The following is a 23,371-nucleotide window of genomic DNA, read 5'->3' as shown; positions in this document are numbered from 1 at the left end:
GCATCGATGCCCAAGGACTTTTGATCTCTCCTACAACTGAAAAGCGAGGAACCTTCACATTGCGAGAAGTCGCCAGCAGGTCCAGAAATGGAAGGCCCCAGCGATCCACTACTAGCTGAAATGCCTTGTTTGACAATGCCCATTCTCCTGGATCCAGACTGTCTGCTGAGAAAGTCAGCTCTTACCTTGTATTTTCCTGCAATGTGCAAGGCTGAGATCTCCTGAAGATGCACTTTCATCCATTCTATAAGTTGGTCTATTTCCTGCGACACTTACTGGCTCTGGGTTCCTCCCTGCCAATTGATGTAAGCCACTGTTGTTGCATTGTCCAACATTATCTGGACCGCTTGACCCTGCAGTCAGTCGCCGAAATGCAAGTATGCTAACTGGACTGAAAAGATTGCCAGACTGAAGAATGACTCATTGGGCTCATAAGCTCTGATGCACCGCTCTACCCATTCATCTCCAGCGCTGAAGCCAAAATGGCCTACACCAAGTAAATGAGTGACATCGCTGGAGCTGGTCTCTAATGGTCAGGGCCAGGTTGAAAACCCACCTAAAGAGAGACTAGCAGTAAGGGTTCAGCAGACAAAATCCTGAAGGACCCCAGTGTGCCGTCAAAACCAAAGGATGCCCTGCAGGAGCCGGTAGCTCCGAAGGTGAAATACAACGCAATTCAACGCATGGCGCATGATTCACAAGGACGCTCAACGCACGATGTGCCACGACGCACAAAGGTGTTCGATGCAGGAGGACCAATGCATGGTGCACGATGCAGTACTGAGCTCAGCGCATGACTCGGTGCGACGCGGCCTTCATCAATGTATACATTGAAAGATAGCCATGTGACACAGGATCATCACTCATCGATGCCTTCGACGCACAAGAAGCAAAAAACAATGGAGCATGTGAAGGGCGGCTCTCAGGCCTCATGGTGTCCAGATCCACAGGTTGTTTTCACTCCAGAGGAACTTCAAAATCAGGAAGACTCGGACATAGATGTCATGAGAATTTCAGAGGGGTCTTCTTCTTCCTTTTCCAGGGGTAGTATATTTACCGGTCTCTCTGAAGTCTCCAAATGTAAACGAGAACAACATGAGCTGCAGGAACCCCTGGTTAAATTACATAAATCTCATCCCGGACCACATGTCCAGTCACGTAACCACAGGGGACCGGATTCCTCCATTCTTTTGGCGGCACTGCCATCTTCTAAGACCAGACGAACTGAAAGAAGGGATCCAGCCGTTTCAACCCTGCAAAGGAAAGACTGCCCTCTTCCCGTTCCCAAATGTGGTGGGACAGCTTCACAGGCTATGTCCCAAATTTTGGACATCCTGCCAAACATTTTTGCCTATATACCACCTACCCACCATGGTGACATACCCTCTATTGAGTTGGAAGACAATAACTCATCATGGTCCCTTCCATCTTCCCCCCCCCCCCCCCCAGAAGAAGCAGGGGTAGATGATAGTGGCTGCCAAGACCTGAGTCCAACAGTCTCAGAGGCAGAAAGGATGTTCAGCAGAGTCTCCATTAATTTTCCCACCACTGAGGTGAGACTAACTGGCCTGAGGTTTCCAGTCTCCTCCCTGCTCCCACTTTTATGAAGCAGGACCACAATTGCCCTTTTCCAGGAGCAGAGGGGAACCATGGATAATATAAGGAACAGGGACAGAGGATGGCCATAAGAGATGGAGTGGAGAAGGATGGGAGAGAGAGTGGAGAAGGACAGAAGGGGCACAGGGAGGGAAAGATATAAGAAGCACGGGAGTAGAGAGAGGGTATAATGAATGAAGCGCAAAGGGACAGGGACAGAGGAATTATGAGAAGGGAGGGTAGAGAATCCAGGAGCCAGAAGGAGGGCTGAGAGGGTTTAAAGGAAAGGGGGAGACAACTGATTGGGAAGGGACATGAGAGAAAGGTGGCTGGGAGTGAGATACAGGAGCAGGAGGGCAAGGAATGTGTGATGGAGGAATAAGAGGGGGAAGCAGTAAAAATAGATGATATGCAAAAGAATGAGAGATGTGCATGATGGACAAAAGAAACGAGGAGAAAGATGGGAAGATATGATATGGAAGAGAGTCAGAGAGGGAAGTTTAAAAAATCTGCTCCATCCGGCGTCTCGCGCCGAAGGAGCGCGACAAAGGGGCCTGCCCCTTTGTCGCGCCCCTTGTACAGCCCCAAGGAAGCCCCTCGCCATTTCCACAGAAAACCGAAGGATATCTCCACTCCTGCTCAAACCGCTGACACTGCCGCGTTTACTACTGTTCGTGCATCAAGGAGGGGAGGCCTGCGCGATCGGCGCCCAGACCTGTCGGGGTAAGGCCTCAAGGTTTCATCCCTTCCTCCCGGCAGGCCTTAGCCCCAATCCCACAGGCAGCGGCACAATAGACCCGCTTACCAGTTCAAGCAACCAATCAGCGAGGGAAAGGATCATTTAAACAAACCTGAGCACGGACGCTGCTCGTCAAAGGGGTGCGAAAAAGTGGTTGCCCTTCTGTGGGCCCCTTCGTGCTGCCCCTGAGCAACCATCTTTCCGACTCCACTCCCCCGCGACTCAAACAATCCCTCTTGAATCAATTAACTCATCGGAAAGTGAGGCCTGGAAATAACAACAACCACCCAGGACCCTTAACCAAGGCTCATCTCTGCTCTCACAATAAGTCCAGAGTAACACAAATATGATGACCCAACATATTCCCATCAGATATCACCGCCACCTCTTCAACATGCTCCCAGCTCAATCCCCTACAGCAAGAACTCCCAAATCTCTCATCCCTATCTTGATCACTCCCCTGACTCAGCTCCTAGGTCTAACACTTCTCTCAGTGACCCTATTTAATTCTCAATCTCTGACAAAAAAACTCATATCCTCAACGACTATCTCTTAGACTGTAACCCTGACGTCTGCGCCATTACAGAAACCTGGCTAAAAAACTCGGATATAGCGCTAATCAACCAATTACCTACCCACAAATACGATTTTTCTCTATACACAGACAAAAAAACGAGGGGGCGGCCTATTACTAGCCTCCAAGAAAGAACTTAGACTAACATCTCATACAATCAAGACAGAATCCAAACTAGAACTAGGTTTATTCAAATCTAATCATCTGCAAGTCTTACTAGTTTATGCCCCCCCAGGAGTATTGGAAGCAGACGCCTCCCCCCTTATTGAATCCATGTTAAACATATCAATACTGACTCTCCTACCATAATCTTGGGAGACTTTAACATACACTTTGAAGCCTCTCACCATGCCCAATTGTGAAGCCTTAATCACCGCCCTCAATGCAATGGGATTCACCCAGATCGTCAACGGACCCACACATAAAGCAGGACATACATTGGACCTTATCTTTATCAACTCTAATTTCTCCATCACCAAGGATCCGGCTTGTACCCCCATCCCCTGGTCAGACCACTATCTGATAACAACCACCCTCACTTCAAATAAACAGACCCACACCCAACACCTCTCCTCCATTCACTTCAGGAAATCATGTGCTTCCGACACTCAATGAACAGCTCACTAAGGATCTCAAAAATATAGATCTATCCAACCCCAACACAGCGGTGCTCTCCTGGCACAAGATCACAGAAGATGTAGCAAATAAGCTCTGCCCATCTATCTCGAAAAGAATTAACCCCACAAAAAAAGGAAATCAACCTTGGTTCACCCGAACTCAAACAGTTAAAACAAGAACTACGTCACAAAGAAAACAAATGGCGTAAAGCCCCTTCCCCCTCCACGCTTTCATCATACAGAGGAACCTTACATTATTACAGGTCATCAATTTTAAAAAAAAAGTTTTTTACGCAATAAAATCCATGATTCCAATATGATGCGAAGGCTCTCTTCTCATATGTGTCTCAAATACAAAGTCACTACCACCACCGATCCCAGACAAACAAGCTCAATCCAAGGCAACGAGCTAGCCATATTCTTTCAGCAGAAGATATCAAACACGATCTCCTCCTCCCACCCAATACCAACACCCTCGTTTCATTTACCAATACCCATATGCTTAAGGAGCCAAATTAGAAAACTTCGAATTAACTTCATCTAAAGAGATCGAATCCATTCTCAAGAAGCAGAAACCATCCAGCCATCCCACAGACAACCTACCAACCAAGCTACTCTACTCATACCAAACACTATATCCGGACCACTGGCCAACATCATAAACTGCTGCTTAACCCAAGGACTGTACCCAAACATCCTAAAAAACGCCTCTCTCAAACCCCTACTTAAGAAACACAACTTAGACCCTAGTGAACTAGCTAATTTCCGCCCTATATCGAATCTTCCATTCTTAGCCAAACTCACAGAAAAGGTGGTTAACACCCAGCTATCAGAATATTTAGAAGATTACAATATTATATCCTTCACATATGGTTTCCGCAAATCACGCAGCACAGAAACCTTGCTCATCTCCCTAACTGACCATATTATTATGGGACTAGACAAAGGACATTTTCTTCTAATCCTTTTAGACATATCAGCGGCGTTCGATACCGTCAACCACGCCATCCTCCTGAATCGTCTATTAGACATAGGCATCTCAGGACAAGTCTACAACTGGTTCAAGTCTTTCCTTAGCGATAGAAGCTTCAAGGTCAGAATAAATAATAAAGAATCACCACCAACAAATTCATCACTTGGAGTACCTCAAGGATCCTCCCTGTCCCCCACCCTTTTTAATATCTACCTCCTCCCCCTGTGCCAACTATTAACAAGCCTCAACCTTATTCACTACATTTACGCGGATGATGTGCAGATCCTGATCCCCATAACGGAATCCATACCAAATCACTCTCGATCTGGAACAACTGCCTACATTCTATCACTAATCTCCTCAACAGTTTAAATTTGGTCCTCAATGCTAAAAAGACCGAACTCCTCCTCATTTCCGCCTTCCAAGATAACTATCAGTCACAGGCCCAACATAACCACGCCCCTCTCATACTCAAGTTAGAGACCTTGGGGTTATACTTGATAACCGTCTTAACCTAAAGAGTATGATTAACACTATAACCAAAGATTGCTTCTTCAGACTACAGGTATTAAAAAGACTCAAACCTTTTATATTTCCACGACTTTAGGACAGTTCTTCAATCATTGATTTTTGCCAAAATAGACTACTGCAGCGCGCTCTTCACAGGATTACCCAACTCATCCATCAGGCCTCTCCAGATGATACAGAATGCTGCAGCTAGAATCCTGACAAGCACCAACCGGAATGATCATATTACACCCATCCTCCGAAATCTACACTGGTTACCAGTCAATTACAGAGTCCTTCACAAATCTTTAACATTAATACACAAATTCATCTATAATCTCCTTTATCTCGACCTTGAAATTCCATTAAAACTCCATACTTCTAACAGGCCAATGAGAGAAATATCCAAAGGAACGCTACAAGCCCCTCCAACCAAAGCCACACGACTCATCGCATCCAGGGACCGAGCATTTTCGACAGCAGGCCCAGCCATCTGGAACAACCTCCCTGCAGAACTTAGGCTGGAACCTTGCCTGCTAACTTTTAAGAAAAAACTCAAAACGTGGCTGTTCCGCCAAGCCTTCCCAGAACCCTGGGATACACATTAGGCGTTATCTACCCATGATTAATGGATCCTCCCCTCCTCTGAATACCTTGACAGCATGGATACCGACTCTAACATGTGGACTATCTCTAGTCTGGACTACCTCTAGTCCGGAATTTGTTTCTCTCCCTTTAACTTAACTTTATATTTCTCTTCTAGCTTCCTAAGCTTCCAAGTTCACAGTCCTCGTTGTAATGTAACTTTGTTTTTTTCCTTTATCTAGTTATTTTACCCCTGTTCGATGTAAACCGTCCTGATATGGTATTTAACCATGAAGGTCGGTATAGAAAAATGTTAAATAAATAAAATAATAAATAATTTAATTTGAACATTCATATTCCACTCTTTCAGGTAAACAACCTCCTCAATGTGGATTACAATTTACGCGTAAACAAGATTAAAACATTCAATAAATGAATCAAAAACAATAAAAACTATCAAACAATACATTTTAAAAAACAACCAACCATAGGCTGATGGAAAGGAGTTAGGAGGAGTCTGAAGACAAAAGCAGAGAAGAGAGAACATTCTGATATGAGAAGAAGGCAAAAGAGAAAAATATTTTATTTCAGTTAAAAATCTGATGATGTGGCTTAAGTTTTTAATTCTGGCTGAATACCTGACATTGGGAATGTTCTACTCTTGTTAGCTCTATGTCCTGTAATTTTGAGTGGAGGGCACTGCATACACTTACATTTCTTTTCTCACCCATACATGACTGACTCCTATATCCCTGAAATCCACAGGAACATCATAAATGATTTCAGATAAAGACCAAAAGGGGTCATCCAGTCTACTTGGCATGTGTTCTGGCATGTAACTGCCTGCTATGTTATGCCGCTTGCGGGATGGTCCTGCAAGTAGCTGTACTCACCCCAGGCCAGAGGCCTTGTTGCAGTGGACGCTGCCGAAATGCACATGCAGCAGGACGCCACCAGGACATCATCTCTGGACTTGCCTCTAGGTGCGTGCGCACCTGAAGTTACTGCCCTTAAAGGGCCCGCAGTGGGAAAGCCACAGCACCCTTGGATGACATCAGGATTCTTCATCCTCATCCTTTCCCTCATTACCTCAGCAAACAGGTCCTTCACCTTGTAGTAGCCTTCAGCCTGCTTTGTCTTCGTCCAAGCTTTCAGCCTTTCTCCACCATCTGCCTTCAGCTTCAGCCTCTTCAACCTTGTCTAGTCTTTAGCCTTGTTCAACTCTTTGGATCTGACCGAAGTCACAGCCTCCTGGACTTGTCATAGCCTGGCTCATGCCAAGACTCATTCACCCGCTGTTGGCACAGACTTAGGGCTCTGTCCATGAGGGTGCATCAAATGTGCCACAGTAAAAGGGGCTCACGCACACTTCACTCACAACACTGCTGCTTCGTGCAGCTCAGCCTCTCATCTTCTTGTTTAGGGTTGTAACTATTGCTCAGTGCAGCTCAGCCCCTCGGCTTTTATTCAGGGTTGTAACTACCGCTCTGTGCAGCTCAGACCCTTGGCTTCTTGTTCAGGGTTGTAACTGCCGCTCCGTGCAGCTCAGTCCCTTGGCTTCTTGTTCAGGGTTGTAACTGTTGCTCCATGCAGCTCAGTTGCTCAGCTTCCTGTTCAGGGTTGTAACTACCGCTCCGTGCAGCTCAGCCCCTCGGCTTCTTGTTTAGGGTCATAACTACCGCTCTGTGCAGCTCAGTCCCTTTGCTTCTTGTCCAGGGTTGTAACTACCGCTCTGTGCAGCTCAGACCCTTGGCTTCTTGTTTAGGGTTGTAACTGCTACTCTGTGCAGCTCAGTCTCTCATTTTCTTGTTCAGGGTTGTAACTACTGCTCCATGCAGCTTGGCCCTTCAGCTTCCTGTCCCAGGTTGTAACTGCTGCTTTGTGAAGGTTACCCCATATATAAAAGTTGCCACAGGTTATCCGATTGCTCCATTTATATTTGTGTACCATCAATAGCCAGGGCCCTCTGGAGCTTATAATAAAACATACACAAGTTTACCACATAACTAGCCCAAGCAAACATATAATTAAAAGAAAAACTAGAAACAGAATTTCCAACAGCAATTTTTTGTTTTTATTTTATTTTTATTGAATTTCCAAATAAACACAAGTATACACTTGTACTAGAAAAATGAGATACATATCATGGAAAATATTCTCTTAATAATTGTTTACCACAAAGAAAAAGAAACATATCAAATAAATATCTCCACACATCTCTTAGGCCTAGATTTATCAAAATGCAAAAATGAGTAAATATTGCATGCAATAGGAAAAGGTGTGTGTTTTATGGTATAGCCTGTTTATTGCAAAGTGGCACTATGCATAGGTATTACCACAGAGTGCAATAGCTTTTTCACACTTTGCAGTAAGTACCACAATTGTAATTCCTATCTACAACCACGAGAGAGAGAGAGAGAGAGAGAGAGAGACTAGCTACAAGGCCCTTATAGTACTTAAGTACTTAGGTATTTATACTTCTATATGAGGCCCACCTAATAACTCGAGGTGAGGTTTAAGTAGTAGTGTAGGGGTTAGGGGCCCCTTAGACATGCAGAGTGAGACATACGAACAGAACAGTACACTCTTGTGAAGATTTGATGACCTTTGGAGTGAAGAAACTCACACAAAGATGAGATTTGTACAATGTTCTCTCAAACTAGCTTGATGTTTCCCAGGGAGAAAGTCCATCAAGGAGTGTGAATCCAGATAGGCTCTTAACTGAGAAGGCTCAAAGAAAAAATATTTAGAATTTTGAAAATAAAGTAAGCATTTACACGGATATCTTAGGCTAAACCTCGCAATACAGCCTCCTCTCTCCTTAAGAGAAATTTCTTTCGCCGTTCTTGAGTGGACCTAGTTATGTCAGGATAGATCCGGACCTTCTGCCCATGAAATAATTGTAATTGGTTACAAAAAAAAATCTCAAAACTGAATTTCTTTCTGAAACAAAAGCGAAAGTCACAAGTAATGTCCTTCTTGTCTGAATAACAGTTTCTTGGGTAAGTTCCAGAATGCCAGAAATGTTTAAGAAGGTATCTTGAGGTTGATTCCCAGAAGTTTCATCCTTAGAAGAAGGCAAATAACTGGAACCGCTTCATTAGGAAATTTAAGACTTTGAATGAGGTAATTTCTAAATAAATCCTTCGGAGACATCAGATTTAGGTATGGAAAATTCAAAACCCTTAAGTTCAAAATTCTCGAAGAATTCTCCATATTTTCCAATTTCTTTGAGTAGATAATATCAGATTGAATCAGTTTACTCTGAACTGATTCTACAGACACTCTTGTATCCAAACCTTTTATTTTAGTACCGAGATTTGTAATTTGGGATTTGATAACCAGTGTCTTGGTATTATTTTCCTTCAAAACTTGAGTTAAAGAATGTAAAGCTTTCTCTAATGAAGTCAAGCATTCCAAATAGAGTCTAAAGTTATTACTGACAGCCTGATTAAAGAAGGTTGCAGAGTTAGGCATAACTTGGGTTCACGTTCTCCTGATTCCGTGGGGTTCCTCTGCTCATTTCGACTTCAGGCACTTGTAGAACTTCCATGGGGCCTCGTGGAATCCCGCAATCAGGGATTCTCCGAAGGCATCGTCAAAATAGCATCCCTTCTCAGTGCCTCTGATTTTTGCTCATGGATTAGTTCTCTTACCAGAGACAATAAAGAATTCGTCGGTTTAAGATCAGAAGCCGTAAATGGTGGCGCGGGTATCGGCACACCGGGGCTCAAAGATGTCTCTTCTGCCAATGGATCTGTGTTCGCTCCATGCCGGTTTCCGATGCGGCTCCCCCCTTGAGTGCCTGCAGCAGGGGAGATGCAAAGAAAGATTCTATCTGTGCTTGTCGATCAGGTAATGGTGAAGAAGCCGATTGTTGCGATCCCTCCTGTGCTGCGCCACAGGAGGCATCTTACCTTTTCCTTTGGAGGCCGCTCCGAAGCCAGGGCCTCACCTGCATACTATCCAGGATTTGCTCCAGGGCCTGGGAGGCCTCGATGTTCTTGGGGCCTGCCTGTGGCTTGCTTGGCTCTTCTTGGACTTCCTGGTTCGTGCCACGCCCTCTCTCTAGGGGCCGGCCCGCAGCACTCCTCCTCAGTTATAGGGCCAGTGAGGGGCGGTCCAGGTGAACTCCTCCCAGGGAGTTGCCTGCTTACAGCAGTATAAAAGGACCTTCACTTCAGTTCCTGTTGGCCTTCGGCTTGAGCCTCACAGTCGTCTGTGCTTCTTCATTGATCCAGGCCCTCCGTGGTCGTCTCTTGCTTTGATGGTTCCCTGTCCTGTGGCTTGCCTATTGCCTTGATGTTGGTTCCTGATGTTTCTACTTGCTTCAGATTGCCAGGTGTGCAGTATCCCGCTTCAGACTGCCAGGAGTGCAGTAACCCACTTCTTCCCTGCGCTTGTCCCGTTCTCAGAGTGCTTCATGACCAGCCTCCTCGGGCTGTGTAGGACGCGCAGTGGGACAGGGTGGTCCGTGACCAGCCCATTGGGTCCTCCCGTGAAGGTGGGCTGAGTAGGGCGCCCTGAGAGACAGTGCCAATGTCCTCCTTCCCAGCCCTCCTTTGTTGATGTCCTTGCTTCAGCCTCGTCTGTGATGTCTTCTGTGTTCCAAGGACTCTGTCTGCCCTCGTCCTCGGTCCGGCCTGCCGCCCAATGCCGTTACCCAGCAGCAGGTCCGAAAGGGCTTGGAACAGTCGGAGGACCGTTCATCAATCAACATTGCGTTGTTGGTTGCCATGGGCGTGCAGGTCCGGTTGAGGGTCAGACCTTGTTCTCCATTCCTTGCTTCAGCTATGCCTCGCCTAGCTCTCCATGCTTGCACCGGCTCACGTCCCACGGTGTCACTTGGGGCTCCTCCCTGAGTCTCGCTGTGGCCCAATGCCTCACTACACCTGCTCTAGAGGCGACCGCGCTCCTCGCGCTCGCAACAGAATCCGAAAGGCCTCCAAGCCCTTGGTTCGTCAGCAGCGTGGAGGATGCACTCGTAACAGAATCCGAAGGCCATGAGCTCAGTGAGCTGTGCTTGGGATGGACTTATGCTTGGTCCCAGAATTTTTTTTTTCTCCCCTTGGTTTTCGTTTCACAACCTGCTGGAGGCGCCAGCTTCTGCCACTGATTACGACCTGCTGGAGGCGCCAGTTGTCTGGTTCCCATGACCCGCAGGAAGCGCCTGCACCCAGACTATCTGCTCTTTGTTCCCAGGATGGAGTTCCACGACCTGCAGGAGGCGCCTGCGCTCCTCCTGATGTTGCTGTAGCCCGCTCCCACCCCTGCCTCCCCCCCCTTGTTTCCTGCTTCTGCTTGTTTCTGCTGTGGTCCTGCCTTTGCTCCTTTTTTGCTGTGGTCTTGCTTTTGCTTGTTTCTGTTGTTGCTCTGCTTGCGCTCGTTTGTGCTGTGTGTGGGTGCGCTCGTTTGTGCTGTATGTGGGTGCGCTCATCTGTGCTGTTTTCTGCTTGTTGCTCGTCTGTGCTGTTTTACACTTGTTGCTCATCTGTCCTGTTTTCCGCTTGTTGCTCGTTTGTCCTGTTTTCCGCTTGTTGCTTGTTTGTCCTGTTCTCTGTCTGTTCTTCGTTGTTCTGTTTTGTTTCCGCTTGTTGTTTCCCGCTTGTGTGTTCCCGTTCTCCTTGTTTCGCCCGCGTTTCGTTCCCCGTCGTTTCCTGTCTCTCCCTCTTCGCTCTTTCGCCCTTCGCTTCTTTGCTTTCCGCTCTCTCGCTCCTTGCTTTTTTGCTCTCCGCTCCCTTGCTCTCCGCTCCCTTGCTCTCCGCTCCCTTGCTCTCCGCTCCCTTGCTCTCTGCTCCCTTGCTCTCTGCTCCTTCGCTCTCTGTTCCCTTGCTCTCCGCTCCCTCGCTCTCCGTTCCCTTGCTCCCTCTTTTGTGTTTTTTGTATTGTCGGTCGCTCGGTCACCGTTCACGCAGTCACTGCTCGCGTGGTCTCCGCTCGCTCGGTCACTGCTCGCGCGGTCTCGTCTGCTCTTGGTCTCGTGCTCTTTGGTCTCTCATCGTGTCTTCTATGTGCTTGTTTGTGCTGTCTGCTGGCTCGCTTGTTTGTGTTGTTTGCTTGCTTTCTTCTTCGCTGGCCTTGTGTTTCTGGCCCTTCTGAAAGGGGGGACACCTTTGAGGGGGGGTACTGTTGCGATCCCTCCTGTAGCTGCGCCACAGGAGGCATCTTACCTTTTCCTCTGGAGGTCGCTCCGAAGCCAGGGCCTCGCCTGCGTACTATCCAGGATTTGCTCCAGGGCCTGGGAGGCCTCGATGTTCTTGGGGCCTGCCTGTGGCTTGCTTGGCTCTGCTTGGACTTCCTGGTTCGGGCCACGCCCTCTCTCTAGGGACCGGCCCGCAGCACTCCTCCTCAGTTATAGGGCCAGTGAGGGGCGGTCCAGGTGAACTCCTCCCAGGGAGTTGCCTGCTTACAGCAGTATAAAAGGACTTTCACTTCAGTTCCTGTTGGCCTTCAGATTGAGTCTCACAGTCGTCTGTGCGGCTTCATTGAGCCAGATCCTCCGTGGTTGTCTCTTGCTTTGATGGTTCCCTGTCCTGTGGCTTGCCTATTGCCTTGATGTTGGTTCCTGATGTTTCTACTTGCTTCAGACTGCCAGGAGTGCAGTAACCCGCTTCTTCCCTGCGCTTGTCCTGTTCTCACTGTGCTCTGTGACCAGCCTCCTCGGGCTGTGTAGGGCGCGCAGTGGGACAGGGTGGTCCATGACCAGCCCATTGGGTCCGCCCGTGAAGGTGGGCTGAGAAGGACGCCCTGAGAGACAGTGCCAATGTCCTCCTTCCCAGCCCTCCTTTGATGTCCTCGCTTCAGCCCTCGTCTGTGATGTCTTCTGTGTTCCAAGGACTCTATCTGCCCTCGTCCTCGGTCCGGCCTGCTGCCCAATGCCGTTACCCAGCGGCAGGTCCGAAAGGGCTTGGAACAGTCGGAGGACCATTCATCAATCAACATTGCGTTGTTGGTTGCCGTGGGCGTGCAGGTTCGGTTGAGGATCAGACCTTGTTCTCCATTCCTTGCTTCAGCTATGCCTCGCCTAGCTCTCCATGCTTGCACCGGCTCACCTCCAACTGTGTGACTTGGGGCTCCTCCCTGAGTCTCGCTGTGGCCCAAGGCCTCACTACACCTGCTCTAGAGTCGACCATGCTCCTCGTGCTCGCAACAGAATCCGAAAGGCCTCCAAGCCCTCGGTTCGTCAGCAGTGTGGACACACTCCTAACACCGATATTTCCCGAAGTCTAGCTTTCCTTTTAGTTGGCATAGTAGTATCAAAGGAAAAATCTTGAGGAATTCTTAGAGAGAGCATTCGAGCATGCACTTCAGTCAGCAGCTATCTTGGTCTCTCTTGCCACAGCAATATAATCCATCTCAGGTTAGGAAAAAGCCTGCCTGAAAAGATATGTCTTTATGTGGAACTTGTAAGTCTGAGCTCCTGAGGCAGCGAATTCCAAAACATTGGCGCAACAATCGAGAAAATGGATGCCCTCTTGTGTGCATCAGTCTTGCTTGACAATCGAAGGCGTATCTAGCAAATCTCAGTGTGAGGAATGCAAGGCTCTTGTCAGGTTGTATATCCATAGCATCGCGTTAATCCATGGAAGTGAAGCAACGTCCAGAAATTAGTGCACAAGCAATGAATTTTGTACCTAGTTCTCCACCGGACTGGGAGCTATGTTCTTATGTTCTAGTGGAGGTCGTACAGTACTGGCGAAACATGATTCTCTTTTATTGTACCCAGCAATTAAGCGGCTGTGGAATTCTGTAAAAGCTGAGTGTGGTAGATGGTAAGCCCACGAAGATGGTACTGCAATTATCTAACATCATCACTAGGAGAGCCTGAATGACTAGACAAAAGTCTCCAGGTTGTAGAAGTGGTTTGAGACCACACAGAAGCCTTAATTTCATTTCCATCCTCTAGTCACTAGGGATCCGCTGGGTTTATCCATCATGGTGTTTATCCCCATCACTCCCTCCGGGAGGGCATTCCAGGCATCCACCACCCTTTCAGTGAAAAATATTTCCCGGTGTTTTTCCTGAGTCTGCCCCCACTGGAGCTTCATATCAATGTCCCCTAGTCCTACAGTTTTATTTCATTTGAAAAAGGTTAGTTTCTTTTGGATTTTTAATAATCTTTCAGGTATTTAAAAGTCTAATATAACCCCCTGTCTGTCCTCTCCTCTAGGGCAAGCATATTTAGGTCCTTCAGTCTCCTCTCATATGGCTTTTGGAAAAGATCTCACACCATTTTGGTTGCCTTTCTCTGGATCACTTCTATGCTATCTCTATCTTTTTTTTAGGTAAATTAGGGCTACAGAATTGGGCTATTTGTGTTAGAGAGTTTCTTCTCAGGGTTGATGTAATCCAGATGGCAAGCATCATGAAGACCAACCTGCCCTCTCACCCTCCAGAACAGGGGTGAGATGCACTGACAGCAGCCTGTGGAAAATGATCCCACGGCTGCCTGTGCCGTACAGTGGGGCAACGTGTGTGTGTGTGAGGACCCTGATCCCATGCTGTACATGGACTTTGTTTTCCAGTGTTGTCAATCCAGTGGCTTTCACAGCCATGGACATCACTAGAAAAAGATGTGTAGCTTCTCTCTGCTGGTTAGTACGGTAGGTGCAAGCCTTCATATAAACCCAAAGAGTTAACTCAGGCAGTGAGCCTGAAGGATCAGCCATGACTGACACTATCAACCCAAACCCAGGCTGTGTGGGGACCAAGGGTGCTACAGAGGCAGCTCCCGTGGGAGGGCGGTCAGAGCACGTTGCTTTTCCCTGCCACCTCTCAGTCAGTCAAACAGAGGAGGGAAATTCAGAAGCTACAATAAGGCCTCAGACTGCTCCAACAAAGCTTCAGCTGGGGTAGGAAAGTTGGCGGTCGTAGGATGAGGATGGCTGAATAAGGGAAAACTCTCACAGCTTCTGGACCAAAGTCCCTGACCATTGACCAAGGTGGACACAGCAACCATTCAAATCAAGGAGAGGGGCACAGAGGCACACGGGGCTTACTGTAACTTTACATCTTACATTATTCTCCATTTTATGACATCAAAGAATTCAAATTCAGCCAATAGTGTTGGTTGTTTCTTGCTCTGTTTTTATTTATTTACTTTTTTTTTTTTACTTAATCCTGTCCACACTGAAAATAAAGAGGCGAGGACGGGAAGGGACGACAATCGTTAACAGTTTATGCTTTTTGAGTCTCAGCTGATAGGGGTCCCACCTCTTTGTGAACACAAACTTCCTGCAGTTTAGCCACAGAACTGGCTTCGGCACACAGTCCTCTTACACGGGCGCAAGAAAAGAGATGAACAATTACAATGTACTTTTCCTCTCCTATCTGCTGTAGTTGAGTAACGACACCCCACCAATGACAAAAGCAAGAAAAGCTTGCATGTTCCTAAGTGTACTAAACCATGGCACTCAAGGGTCCAATTCAAGACCCCAGCAGGAGAAACAGAGCCACCGTCTCTTACTCTGCAGTTCAGTTTCAGGGATGGTGACTGCTACTTCTCAAGTGCACAGATGAACTTGGTTTTAAGAGTGACCAGAGTACGTAGATTAACCAGAGCCTCTGTATGCAAAATACAGCTCCAGAACATTCATGGTGGCTCACCTGAAAGCCAGAGCCGGCTATGGCCCGCGGGGACCAGCAATGAGGCAACACTCAGAGTAGGGGGATCTGCCACGCTGGCCCCCATGAACCTCAAGCATGGCAGGGCTTCAGAATAGCCTGCATCAATATCCTCAGGCCAGATCTGCACACATTTAGGCTAGGTTAAGCAAATTACCCTGCAAAGCTATCAGGGACTGGAGTTGTGCATCGCTACCTCACAGGCTGAGGAAAGATAAAAAAAAAAAAAAAAAGAAATCTGGACAGGTGTGGTGAGGACTGGAGCAGGATTCTCCCGCTCTTACAGTGGACATGCGGGGACATTCCTGAAGATCAGGTTATAGAACCGCTGTACTGGCGTCTTCCCTCCTGTCTTCCTCCGACAGGGCAGGTGGCTCTGCCGTACAAAGCAGTTTACTTAGAATCAATCATTCACTTGCAAAGCAAACCAAAAGAATACATCCCAAAAGCCTGTAATTCTGCAATGACTCTGAAGATATTTATACCGCATTCAGCACAAAGCTGTCCAGAGAGCATGCAGAGTGTTTTTTTAACAGGTCTGAGAGGCCAGGAACGAATGACTGAAACTCCGCATTTTTAAGGGGAGAGTTGGACAGTGCCAGCCAGCTGTCTCTGGCGGATTTTATGAGCGGTGTTACCGTGCCCTGCATGGTATGCGTCCGTGTGCTTTGGCTTATCACTTCCACAATAAAAAAGAATTGCTGCACATGTTATATCTAGACCAGAATACAATATCAACAACTTCAGGGGGGAGAAATAAAGAAGAAACAGATAAGAGGGTCCATCTGGACCCAGAGGTAACTCCAACCAAGGCCCTCTTCTAAGTCCCAGACTCACTCTCACACAAACCTGAAATAGGTCCTCTGTTTGCGGGGGAGAAGGGACAGATAAACCTCCGAGGCCCTGGGTGCATGTGTACTCTGATCTTCTTAATGCAAATAAAGAAGCTGGACAGTGTATTAGTATTCCAACATAAAACCTTACCAAAGTACTTCAAACAAACAGCACATCACTTGGTACAAGTTTCTCTGGTTATATCCATCAGGCAATGGAAAGCAATAAAACTGTGGATCTGTGTCCTCGTTAACATCTACCTCAGCATCCCTTCTTTCTCCTTGGACAAAATGTGAAGCCGCCCTGGGAGAAATGAAGAGTCCTCCTATCCCCCTTAGGTATTCCCGAAAATACTGGGATCCACTGCATGCTCCTGAACGCTCCAATTTTCTCTTCATTTGTTTTATTCTGTGGGCACCTCCTTAGTTGTTTGTTTTAGGGAGCACCAATGTGCTGGTTCTTTTCCTCCTTTTGCTCCTGGTTATGGTACTAGCTTGATATCCATTCCTTCAGCCAATTGCTGGATCATTAATGGAATCCCTCCACTCCTCTTTCTAGGGTAGGAAGGGTGAATAAAAATGTCCTAACAAAAAAAATCACATAAAAGGTAAACCACTCAAAAACAAAAAGGAAGTAAGTTACCAGACATCGGATGTAAGCTGGAAATAAATCTCTTAACCAAAACTCCTTAACAAAGGTGTAAGGCCTGCACTATGCAAACATAAGGAAACTGAAAGGAACAGCTCCTATCCTCTCAACTTTAAACCAAAAAATCCATAGAGTTACCGGGGGTCACCTGCCAATACAAAAGGTGAAATAAACCATTGCAGCGACTTCCAATGTGACAGAGATGGTGCATTCCTCAGCTCAATATTGCATGACCTTACTTCCAGGCCCCACTCTGCAGCAGGGATCCCGGTGGGGCCCTATATGTGTACAGGAACCCACGCTGTGTGTGCTCAGAACAGTTACCTATCCACCACCTTCAGCACCAACTCGTTTCAACATGATAAGAATTTGCCTATCTAGTTTTCCCATTCTGGTTTGCACTATTGTTTACTGCAGAAGTTATTGTCGTCTCATTGTGCGTTATTTTATGTATTGACAGTTTTGTGATTATTGGACTGATTATGTGCATTTTTATTGCACGTCTGCTTGGAGAACATGTTTTACAGGCGAGATATAAAATTGTAATAAATGAAATGAAACAAAATGTTCAAAATGCAGATTACTAAAAGGTTCTGCCAACTGCATGAGCAGAGCAGGTGACTCACCTCTGCTACTCCAGCCAAATATTTACCTGTAGAGAAAATGTACTTGGATGTGCCAGTGGGAGAGACGAAGAAAGAGAAGTGGGGAGATAAAAATAAAATGAGGGAGAAGGAGCTAGGGAGCAGCCAAAAAAGAGGAGGAGAAGAAACACCCAGGTTTGGTGTTCTTCAAGGCAGCCACCGACGTATCCCCAGAACCCAGGATACCCCCTCGGTAAACATTGTCCCCAAATATTGCGCCTTTATGTCCAATGCGATAAAGAGTGCCCAGCCTACCATACAGGTTTACATGCGGTTGGACGCATGTTTTGGACACGCTAGACTAGCACCCGAGGCAATAAGGAGATTAACACATCCAGAACACACGCACAAACAAACACATAGCCGATAGCACCCATCACATGTAAATTCCATATGGATGTGACTATTAGCTATTACCCCCAGTGCAGGAAATTGCAGGGTGCCCAACACCCCCAGCCCTGGGGGTGAAGTAAAGTCAATCTGCGAGTCAAGGGCTCATGGGAAATTAAAAAATACGGTCCTCTGTGGTTCCTCCTACTTAGTATCGTTGTGACACTGAAATTTACTGCTTGCGGTGTTGAAAAATAAATGTAAATTTGGCTTGATTTAGAAAAAAAATTCTTCTGGATGCACAATTTAGACGCCCATAGAAAGGGATGCTTAGCTATGGGCGTCTTCAGCAACCTCAGCAAAGTCGTCCAAAAAAGTGGGATATGCATTTGAGCACTAGAGACATACAATTCTCCCTAGCGCGTCCTTTGTTACGCAACTCCTCATTTAAATACTTCATCGGACGTCCAGGGGATGTGGGTGTGTTAGGAAAATGGGTGCTCAATACGCCCCCAAAAACCTGCCCCAAGCTCTCCCTCTGCGCACCGAGCCTATGCTGCATGGGCTGCCGGCGCACGCAAAGCCCCGGGACGCGCGTAAGTCTCAGGGCTTTCCTGGGGGGCGTGTCGCGGCAGGCGCGTCATCGAGGGCGTTCCGGGGGCGTGGCCGCGGCCTCCAGACTGGAACATGGTTGGGGGGGGGGGGAAATTAGGGCTGGGGGTGGGTTAGTTAGGGGAAGGAAAGGGAAGGTGGGGGGCGCCGGAAAGAAAGTTCCCTCCGAGGCCGCTCCGATTTCGGAGCGGCCTCGGAGGGAACGGAGGCAGGCTGTGCAGCTCGGCTCGTGCAGGCTGCTGATTTTGCTCAGCCTTGCGCGCGCCGACCCTGGATTTTAAAAGATACGCGCGGCTACGTGCGTATCTTTTAAAATCCGGCGTACTTTTGTTTGCGCCAGTTGCGCGAAGAAAAATATGCGCGCGCGTACTTTTTAAAAATCTGCCCCTATGAGCGCCCGTTTTCAACACGAGTCTTATTGCTGACTTTCTTCCACTTCCCTCTCTCCCTGGCAGTCAGCTCAGCAACACAGCATGAGGACAGGGTAAGCATGTGCTCCCAGACTCTGCAGCTGCTGCTCCTCCTTCCTCCTGTGCTTCTCATCAAAGGAAAATCCACAAAGAGGACAGAGCACATGTTCACTGTGTCCCTCCCACTTCCTCCTGCAGGTCGGCACTTCCTCTCCCCCCACAGTTCTGTGCCCCAGGAAACAGAGATGGGGGAGAGAGACAAGAATTTAAGGGAAAGGAGAGGAGAGGAGGAAATGAAGAGGATCTGGCAGGGGAAGGGAAGATTTAGGTGAATTTAAGGAGATGGACATTTGATAGACAAGAACCTGTGGGGGGGGGGGGGGGGGGGGGGGGAGAGAGAGAGAAAGAAGGTGTGGCCTAGTGTTCAGAGCAATGAGCTGAGAACCAGGGCTCAAATCCCATTTCCCTCACTGATACTCTGCGACCTTGGGCAAGTCATTATCTCCTGTTGCTTCAGGTACCCCCTTACATTGCAAGTTATTTGCGAAAGGGACTTATATCTGAATACTAATAATTCTATGAGCATCATTTAGAAAGGTGGGCTAACATTTCAAAAAGGAAGAAAGCTGGAATGAAGATGGGGAGGTAGGGGGATGATCAGCACAGCTTCTGCATCTCTGTTTTTAAAATCCTCCATCTGTACATATGTGTCTTGGGCAGCCCATGGAAAGACGAGCAAAGCATGTAATTTAATATAATAAATTAATTAGAATCTTTTTCTTCCTCTATGGCCACATTGAAAAAACAGAACTGTTATACATTCTATTCTTATTTAAGCAGGACATCCTATCATTTCTTTAAAAAAATAAAGGATAGTACTATATAAAGTGGGACAGCTGGCCACCACGTGCTCCCTGTCTCATTTATGAGGTTGCAGGACTTTGGTACAAAACAGAGCCGTTCCTTCACAAACCACGCTTGTCAACACAGACTATGTGTGTGATGTGACCTGGCAGCAGCACTGAGCCATCGTCATTAAAGATGGCCTTCTGCACGTCGTGAGAGTGCTCTGCCAGTCAGGGCCAAATTTAAGATGTTGGCGCCTATGGGCAGAGTGCCATAACAGCACCCCTTTGAAGCCAGGCCTGCATCTTGACTTAAAGCAAGCTCCTCTCTAGCAAGGATATTCAGCACCTTCAAAATCTGGCACTCTAGGCAGTTGCCTCTGTTGCCTGTGCCTAAATTCGGGCCTGGCGCCAGCCCTCAGACCAGAGGAGTAGCAGGAAGAGGATGGCCCTTGCGCTACAAGGAAGGCAATCACTGCCGGCAGGAAAGGGAATAGAGATTCCTCCTCTGAGGAAGATTTCCTTTCAGACTTCAGTTTGCCAATGAGGCCAGCAGGGGAGGCAAGGAGATAAAAGTGAGGAATATGCTTCTTAACACAGGCCCACAAGAGCAACTCTGGGAGCCCCCACCGAGGACACCAAGTCACCTAGATAGGATGATAGATAGTGCTGGGAGGAGCCGGGTGTCGTGGTACATGTGGGCACCAACGACATAGGAAAATGTGGGAGAGAGGTTCTGGGAGCCAAATTTAGAATTTTAGGTAGAAAGCTGAAATCCAGAACCTCCAGGGTAGCATTCTCTGAAATGCTTCCTGTTCCACGTACAGGTCCCCAGAAGCAGGCAGAGCTCCAGAGTTTCAATGTGTGGATGAGACAATAGTGCAGGGAAGAGGGATTCAGTTTTGTAAGGAACTGGGGAAACCTTGGGGGAAGGGGGAGACTTTTCTGAAAGGATGGGCTCCACTGTAACCAGGGTGGAACCAAGCTGCTGGCACTAACTTTTAAAAAGGAGATAGAGCAGCTTTTAAACCAGAACAAGGGGGAAAGCCGACCATCACTCAGCAGTGCAAGGTTTGGAGGAATGTATCCTTGAAGGATACTAATGAAACAGGAGGTTAGGGCATCCCAACAGAAAGGTTCCAATGAAAGCAAACGTAGTCCATGTGTCTATATATAAAAAAATCACCTGAGCTAAAGATTTCCAAATTATCCCTAAGAACTGAAAAGCAGGTTGTTAATACAAACAAAAAACACACTTTGAAATGTCTGTATGCCAATGCCAGAAGTCTAAGAAGTAAGATGGGAGAGTGTATAGCAGTAAATGATGAGATTGAGACCTGGTGGAAGGAGGATAACCAATGGGACAGTGCTATATCAGGGTACAAATTATATCGCAATGATAGGGAGGATCAACTTGGTGGGGGGGGGGGGGGGGGGGGGGGGGGGGGGGGGGGCACTTTATGTCCAGGATGGTATAGAGTCCAACAGGCTAAAGTTCATACAAGAGACTAAATGCTCAGTAGAAACTTTATGGGTAGAAGTCCCATGTGTGTTGGGTAAGAGTATAGTGATAGGAGTATATTACCGTCCACCTGGACAAAATGGTCAGACAGATGATGAAATGCTAAGAGAAATCAGGGAAGTTAACCGATTTGGCAGTGCAGTAATAATGGGAGCTTTCACTTACCCCAATATTGACTGGGTAAATGTAACATCAGGACTTGCTAGAGACATAAAGTTCCTGGATGTAATAAACGACTGCTTCATGGAGCAATTGGTTCAGGAACCAACAAGAGAGGGAGCTATTTTAGATTTAATTCTTAGTGGAACACAGGATTTGGCGAGAGGGGTAAAGATGGTGGGGTCACTGGCAATAGTGATCATAACATGATCAAATTTTGAATAATGACTGGAAGGGGGACAATATGTAAATCTACAGCTCTAACACTAAATTTTCAAAGGGAAAACTTTGATAAAATGAGGAAAATAGAAAAAAAAAAGAAAGGTGCAGTTGCAAAGGTTAAAGGTGTTCAACAGGCATGGACTTAGGGAATAGCCACTGCTATTAATTGCATCAGTAACATGGGATCTTCTTGGTGTTTGGGTACTTGCCAGGTTCTTGTGGCCTGGATTGGCCACTGTTGGAAACAGGATACTGGGCTTGATGGACCCTTGGTCTGACTGATATGTTTTTGGAAAGAATGTGAACCCTGGGCTGAGATGAGAGGTGTCTCCGCCCACAGGGAGGAGCCCTGTGAGCCTCACCATCAGCAGGTGTAGTCTCGGTGGTGTGGGACACAGCTAGAAGTGGAGACTTTATTATGAAGGAAGGAAAAAGTAATATCCACAGAGTTGTAGATGTAATAGTACAGTCCAGAGCAATGGGGAATACCCAGAGCGAGGCCCCAGTTGAGAAGGTCCGGTAGTGGCCCACGGAGCGTGATACGCCGGGGTTCCCCTCTGAGGAGTGTAGGCACCTCAGGAATACAGATCTCATAATGGCCCGCAGAGTGGGGTATGCCAAGGATGTCTGTACAGTAGATGTTGAAGAACTGGTAGAGATGCCGGAACCCGGAAGTGGCTTCCGTAGTTGGTGTGACAATACGCTGCAGTGCAGGAAAGCTGAATAGTCTCTACTGGAGTAAGGCAGTAGTGGCCCGAGGCTCGGGGTACCCTGCTGGAGATCCTCAATACAGTTCGTATGGTAGAAGTACTCACAAGAGATAGTTCCAGGAAAGAGAGAGACCTGGGGAGCAGGTCTGGTAGCAGTCAGGCAGTTAGGCCCTCTGAGGAGCAGATAGCCGGGAACGCAGGGGAACCCCTGAGGAGCGGGTATTCAGAGCATTAGATGCCAAGACCAAAGTCAGGAACAGGAAGTCCTTGAATGAGGAGGATTCAGCAAGACGGAACTCCTTGCTAACTCGAAGAAGGCAAGGGCCGGCCAGGTTAAATACACTAGCAGGTTGACGTCATCGAGAGGGGACGACCCCGAGGTTCCCACCATGATCTGTTCAAAGAAGGCCCGCACGTGCGTGCCTAAGTAATTCCGGATCCAAGATGGCGGTCGGCATCGCCCACGCTGTCCCGGGAATGCCGAAGAGGTCAGCGGGGGTTAGCAGAGGCCATCATTCTTCCCAGACTTGACGGTGCAGGGAAAAAAAGAGGTGAGCATGAGAGGTCGCAGCCGTCTGCGACCGACAGGCGTAACACTGACCCAGCATGGCAATTTCTTATGTTCTTAAGTGTCTTCAGAAACGAGATGAAACCTTGCTTTTATCATGAGGGAAAGAACCACAGAAACTCCCCCAACCCCATCCCACTCCACCTCCTGCTGGCATCGACATAACCTAAACATCTAAGAAAATGACCCTGCTTCCATGGGTCCAAATGTGAAATGCCACCTCTGTCCTCCAGAAAAGATGAATGTTTTCCATTTCTTTCTGCTGCCAACCAACCAGAAAATATTCCAGATTGCTAATGGCTTGCTGATTATTCTTGGTTTCTTTGCCAAGGATCTCAGAGGTGTATTGTAGCTGCACGGCGCAGTGCAGGCATTCCTCACTCAGGGATATCTAACAGAGCCCGTGCTGGGGCCACCCCCACCTGCACTCCTGGAAGAGACTGTCCAGTAAAACAAGTTTTCTTGTTAGTTATACAGGGAGTTATATTAGAGTGTAACTCGGTGAAAGGTGAAAAACAAGTCCTTAACCACTCCAAACACAGAAAAACGAGGCAGGCAAAGTGAGCCTTGAGACTTAGGGAATAGCCACTGCTATTAATTGCATTAATTGCATTGTTTGTGAGATCTGTGAGGGTTGGACGAATGACCCAGC

The sequence above is a fragment of the Rhinatrema bivittatum genome, chromosome 3 (genome assembly GCF_901001135.1).
Source record: "Rhinatrema bivittatum chromosome 3, aRhiBiv1.1, whole genome shotgun sequence".
Taxonomy (NCBI): domain Eukaryota; kingdom Metazoa; phylum Chordata; class Amphibia; order Gymnophiona; family Rhinatrematidae; genus Rhinatrema; species Rhinatrema bivittatum.
The sequence above is the reverse complement of the archived record's forward strand: the minus strand, read 5'-3'. Positions refer to the sequence as shown.